Here is a 6,793-nt window from a genome sequence, read left to right on the forward strand (position 1 = left end):
GCTGAATTGTTCGGTTGTCGCTTTCAAGTGTACCGAAATGGCCAAATATTTTACACCTTTGGACAACCGCCAATGCCTCTTAAACATCTTAGATTCACAGGTGACAATTTCAGTAGTGGACACTTTGATGTTTATGAATGTTTAAACTCTCAAAAGCTGGATTTGAAGTTATCAATGAAACTGGTTGTATACTTACAACGCTTGACAGATGCCGAATGTCTCTTCAACACAAGTCCTACAAATACTGTCGTAATTGAAACAAACCATGAAACTCAAACCGATTATGACAGCAGCAATCCAAGCTGTGAGATTTGAAACAAGATTATTGTTCACATAGCCAACTGTACATTGCATGCTCAAGAGTAAGCTCAGCACATAGCTTGGTCATATTACAACCGGAGGGCTGAACTCACAATGTGGTATACAAAGAGATCCTTAAATAATTATTGGTATATTTTCCCTCAGTTTAAAAAGGTTTAATTTTCGTCTTAATAAAAATTTTAAGTCATTACTTCGCCGCCAAGAAGCGCGGGTATTTTGCTAGTACCTTATAAACAGTGGTAAGTCTGTGAGATTAGGCATTCTAAGGCTACATATTAATAATACAATAGGGGAAAGTAGAGCAATATATATATATTACTCTATCAAGATAAAACAAGTACAGAGAAGAGAAGCAAAATAGGTAAGGGTTAGTAACAAATTATAACTATCATATTAATTATGTTTTAGTGCTAATGACTAACAACAGAGATGCAGTCTGTACAGTTAATCAGCAGCTTCAGTCAGGATATGCTAAACTGAAGGAGTGAGTCTTCACCCAGGATTTGGAAGCTGAGACCAAAGGGGCATCTCTTATAGCAGCAGGCAGAACATTCCACAGTTTAACTAAAAGCTCGACCTCCCAATGTTATTTTATTAATCCTTGGAATCATAAGCAGACCGGCATCTTGAGATCGTAATGTACATTCTGATTTGTAAGTCATGATAAGTTCAGACAAATAAGCCGGACCATGGCCATTTAAGGCTTTATATTTTAAAAGGAGGATTTTTAAATCTGCCCACTGACAGTGGCGTCATATCACCGAAATAAGTACGTACATTGGTTTCTGTTAGCGCAGGGAAGGCGCCTACCAAATTTCGTGATAATGGGGCCATAAATAAGAAAGTTCAACATGACTGACTTTGTTTACCGTTATGACCGTTACGCATGGAATTTCGAAATGAAACCTGCTTAACTTTTGTAAGAAAGCTGTAAGGAATAAGCCTTCCAAATTTCAGCCTTCTACCTACACGGGAAGTTGGAAAATTAATGACGTTGGAAAGTTCAATATGGCGGCTGACAGTGGAGTCATACCATCGAAATAAGTACGTACATCGGTTTCGGTTAGCGCAGGGAAGCCGCCTACCAAATTTCGTGAAAATGGGGCCATAAATAAGAAAGTTCAACATGGCGGACGTTGTCAACCATTATGACCGTTACGTGTAGAATTTCGAAATGAAACCTGCTTAACTTTTGTAAGTAAGCTGTAAAGCTTACTTTGTAAGCTGCCAAATTTCAGCCTTCTACCTACACGGGAAGTTGGAGAATTAGTGAGTGAGTCAGTGAGGGCTTTGCCTTTTATTAGTATAGATCAGTGTGACAGTTTCTGAATTCTTGCTTAAAATTATTCAAGCATATTTCTTAAAACTGTGAGTGCCCTGATAACCTCTTTATCTGAAAAAAAGCAATGTACACATTCCAATTCAGGGAGTCGGAAGCTATTATAATTTATGTATAACCTCAAGATGAACTGCTACATTTCCTCTTTTTTTCTTTTTTTTATTAATGTCAACAAACTTGAGTATTTAAAGGAAGTCTCTCCTTCCTGCTAGCAGGCTGTCTGATCTGACTGTCAGTGAAAGGCTTGCTGCCTGTAGCAAATTGAGCTGGTAGGTGGAGGCAGTCTCTTTGACTCACCAAGAATAAAGAAATTTCTTTTTACTTTAAATTGGTGTTTGTCTCCCATTGTTTCTGACTTCATCATCCACACGATCAGCATCATTCCCTCCAATAATTAACATCTGTTTTATCAGTGTTTAAAGACAAGTAGATCTCATCCCTCCACTCCTTTAATTCACTGACACGACTAATTAAAGACAACATTGGAGAAACTTCATTTAGTCTAAAAGAAAGGTATTACTGAATGTCTTCTGCGTACAAGTGAAAATTGACATTATAGTTTGTAAGGATAGAACCCAGTGGAAGTATGTAAAGTGAAAACAGTAGAGGTCCCAGTACTGAGCGTTGTGGGACACCATATCTCAATTCTGTATATAATGATGCAGTACTCTCAGCAAATTTCTTTACATACTGGAATCGATTTGATAAATAAGAACTAAACCAGGCAAGGACAGTGCCTGGAAGCCCAATGTAATTTTCTAGCCAGTGCAGTAAAATAGAATGATCAATGGTGTCAAATGCTCTGCTTAAATCTAACAACATAATTACAGTGGAGTTTCCTTCATAAGAGGGTATCAGAATGTTGTTTACAATACACATTAGTGCCATTTCTGTACTATGACCAGTGCAGAAACCAGACTGGAATTTCACAAATAAATTGTGATAAATTGTGTGACTGAAGCTTATTGGCAACTTCTTTTTCAAGTATTTTAGAGAGAAAGGGAGTAGTTATATGTATGGACCTTCTGTCAAAATGATTTATGACCCCTAAGCCCCTCCCCATGACGTCATACAGGAAGTCCCGCCCCCTGCTGACGCCCCTCCCTCTGGCACCTGATTGGCTCTTCTTTCTGTCAAGGGCCTTTTGATGGATGTCTGACCCTCCTTGAACCCGCCTCCGGCACCTGATTAGCTCTCCTTTCTGTCAAGGGCCTTTTGATTGATGTCTGACCCTCCTTGAACCCACACCCCGGCACATGATTGGTTCAGGAAAATGTCAAGGGCAGTTTGATGGATGTCTGACCCCTGTTTGAACTCATCCCACAGCCACCTGCCTAATTAAACAAACTGTCAAGAGCAGCCCCCCTCCTTGAACGGGCATGCCCGGGGCATGTCCTGACAAATCCAGGCCAGTTACAGACCTGTTGGTGGCCCACTTCTCTCGAAGACACACGCACAAACGTTTCAAGGGGAAGAGCTGCCTGCCTGTACGGTTTGGGTAAGAACTCCTGTATCTATCTATTATTTAAAATAATCTATGACTTTAAAGATCTAAACCTTAGTTCAGCACTTGTAAACCATTTTTTTTATTTTATCTAAGCCAAGCCCCCAGACATTCTCTGCGCTGACAAGCTGTCCCTTCACTCTCTCTCTCTGCACAGTTGATGCGTGAGAGCTGAGACAGCCTCTGCGTGCATCCCGAGATGCCCCTGAGTCGAAGCTCCAAGCGTACAAGCCGGCAAGATGGAAAGACAAGTTGCCGGCTCTCTGTCTACACAGCCGAGTATCTGAGTCTGTAAAAAAAGCTGACAGGCTCTCTAAAAAGCTGACAGTCTCTGAGCCCCAGCGAGCAGGCTACAGTTGTAAAAAAAACAACCCCTCCTGCTGCATTCTGCGCAAGCATCCTTATCAGCAGCTGGGCTTAGCAGCAAAGAGTACAGTTTAACCACAGGCCGGGAAACTGACAGCCCCTGCATGTAAACAGCTGAGTGTAAACTCCACCTCCTCCAACCCCCAGGCATCAGGGTGCGCTTCACAGCCCAGAGATGGTAGAGTAGGGAGGAAAGGAGGGGAGCGATTCACAGCACCTAGGCAACAGTTTGCGTCCGATGTGAAAAATTGCCTTACATTGTGGAATGCAGCTTGTAAAACAAAAGATGTTGTTAGGAGACATTCCAAAGACTCGGTGCAACGAGCATTGCTTGTGTCCGTTTCAAATGATTGGCAAACAGCTGCTATCATAAAGCACTTCCAAAATACAGCTCTTTTCTCAATAAAAAGAGAGGCTTCCACAACCAAACCCATATCTCCATTAGCCCTGAGAACGACAAGATGAATTTCAGCCATGATGGTGCGTTTTGACGAACTTCTTAATGGTTTCTACTTTTAACGACTAGAACTAAATGAAAAATAATTATCGTTCATACAGGAATCCCTGCAGAAAGCGGGCTGTCTCCAAGTCAAGGTAAGTCCCTTTCATGATTCTTATGAGCATTAAACGAGCATGTTTTTAAAAATGTAGGTTTGAATCCTTTTTTTATATTTTTAGAGGGTTATATCCCAGTAGAGTCTCCGATTTATTATACAGATTCAGGTAAGACCCTTTTTTTTTAAAATGCTTTAGGTTTGCAAAGTGCTTGTCTAGGAGCTTCAGAGCACTCGTGCATGTGTGCGCGAGTTTGGGCACGCGCATTGTGCGTGTGTGCGCAAGCTAGGGCACACGCTTGTGTCCAAAGTCCAGGCTACTTGTAAACGTCTCCAGTGTATTGCTCATGTGTAAATGAATAGGATTAAGAACTAGGGTGTCTGTTTTGATAAAGTTTTTATCTTGGTGTAGGGATTGAGGTTTCAGGTAGTTACAAAATAACCTATTTAGTTTGAGATTCTGTTTAGCTAACGTAAAAATAGAATTTTTTATATGGACAAGCATCTAGCTGAATAGAGTCTGCAGGGTGATAACGCATGAGCTGTGGTTGCATGTGTGGATGGATTGATTTAAACAGAGAGCACGCATGTTTTTTAATGAACCGAGGCAAACCTTGGAAGCTTAGGACTTTTTGTTTTTGTTTTTAGCAGCTAGTCCTTTACACAGTGAAGAAATTTCTCAAAGGGCTTCCTCAGGGTTGACCAATCACAGTAAGTGTCATTTCAGTTTATCGAAGGCATACAAATGTGAAATGAGGCCTTGTACTAAAAAAAAGTTCATACGTTTTATTTACAGACCCCAGTCCCCCGGGTATTTTAACGCAAGTGCTGGACGGTTCAGAAAATCTAAACCTGTATCGTAACTGGCAAAATCTACAAACCCCTCCTCTCTCTGAGATCGGTGTGCAGTATTCTCCGGCGCACTCTGAGAACTGTGTACAGTATTCTCCAGCCCCCTCTTTTTCTAACAGGTTGTCGCCTTTGTCGGCGCCGCTTCACTCTGAACACGGATATTGGCCTATAAACCGTTATTCCCTCCGTCCTGAACACCAAAGGAGACATCGACAAAGACTGGTGCGGCTGACAGCACGACTTCACCAATTACTGGTGGACTTTGTAGAATTGGAGGCTCCTGTGTACAACTCCACACCTGAAATGTGCATAGACTTGATGCATATGAATGCCTTTTATATCCATTTAACTCGTAAATAAAGGAGCCGCTTTATATTATTTTTATGAAAATAATATTTTTTGTAAAATATTATATTCTGTGTTCATAATTGATATTATATTCTGTGTTCATAATTGTAGCCTAAGACCCTAGATCCGAATGTAAAAAACCCACAACCTTCTACTTCAGGTACCTCTGGACATCACCCTGTCAGCGAAGCGTTAATACAACCTTCTGCCTCACAGCAGCACTCGCCTGCTGATGATTTAACAGGGTCGGATACTTCCGAAACAGACTCTCCACAGCCATCTACCTCGCATCAGCACACGCCTGCTGACGCTTTAACAGGTTTGAATTCTTCAAATCCTCAGACAGGCTCCGGAGTGACTAATCCGTCTGGGGTAATCTCGAGTCTCGACTCTCCACAGCCCTCTACTTCGCATACGGACAATCTCTCCAGATCCGCATCCGTCCACTTCTATAATGGAGCATCCAAAATTTAACAATATCGAGATTAGACTCCGTTTCAATTTACCTGAGGCATACACACTCGATTCATTCGCCGAGGTTTTTAATCATATACACAAGACCATTCAACAAATATTAGACAGTTTTACGAGCAGTTTGGATCCTAGGGATCTAGTGCTGTTAGAATTACAGGCTGAATCACTCAATCCCAGTGTTTTTTCCCTAACCCCCGCGGGTATGCTTTCTGTGGAGGATTTTTTTAATCAAATTGAATTACTTCTCCAGAGTCACGCTACTATTTTAGCCGATTCCAGTCTGACGCTCATCGTTCAGGTAGTGAGGGTTCCATCTGGGGGATCTAGGCGTAAAGCCCGTACCCTTTTCAATGATGTAATTGTTCAAAAGAAATGGAAACACCTATGGTTCTCCTTCAACCCGGATAATCAGTGTTGTTTTGCCAGATGTTTGCTGGCTGTATTAAATGCTAGATTCAGAAACAATCAGAAATTGTGTGTACAAGAGACTCTTCGATTGCACGTCAGGGTCGGATTATCAACAGATCAGAAAATAACGTTTTCAGATATTGAAAAGTTCGAGAGTTTAATGGGAATTAAAATTATCGTCTGGTACCGTGAACCGAGCACTAGCACACTATTAAAATTTGAAGCGTCAGGGGCCAGAGATACAAAGAAGGCTTTCCTGTTTTTGCATCACAAGCATTATTACGGTATTTTGAATCTAAAAGGCTCTCTGGGATTTGACTCCATCTGTGATTTTTGTTACATGGGGTTATTCTAACCCTTCACGACATCGTTATGAGCAACACTGTGATGTCTGTTTATCTACAGACTGTCGCTGGGTTGACGGAGAGGCTTTTCAATGTTCCGACTGCCAGTGTTTCTGTCGATCAAGGCTTTGCTTCGAAATCCACAAAACACACAAATGGAATGAAAAGACGCATAGGTCTGAAAGTATCTGCGACGTCCATAAAGTCTGCCCCCTCTGCAAACTGAGATACACCTTGAAAGACAATTCAAAACCTCACAAGTGTCGAACCCAACACTGTCGCG

General features: G+C 41.5%; 1 long non-coding RNA gene across 1 annotated transcript; it reads left to right on the forward strand.

The window, feature by feature from the left end:
- The first annotated feature begins 3,797 nt into the window (after positions 1–3,797).
- On the forward strand, positions 3,798–4,795 carry LOC120532175. Its single transcript, XR_005634236.1, has 3 exons — positions 3,798–4,124; positions 4,209–4,253; positions 4,733–4,795. It is a non-coding gene; the product is annotated as an uncharacterized LOC120532175 (long non-coding RNA).
- The last annotated feature ends 1,998 nt before the right edge of the window (positions 4,796–6,793 follow it).

This window comes from Polypterus senegalus, chromosome 7, assembly GCF_016835505.1.
Source record: "Polypterus senegalus isolate Bchr_013 chromosome 7, ASM1683550v1, whole genome shotgun sequence".
Classification (NCBI taxonomy): domain Eukaryota; kingdom Metazoa; phylum Chordata; class Cladistia; order Polypteriformes; family Polypteridae; genus Polypterus; species Polypterus senegalus.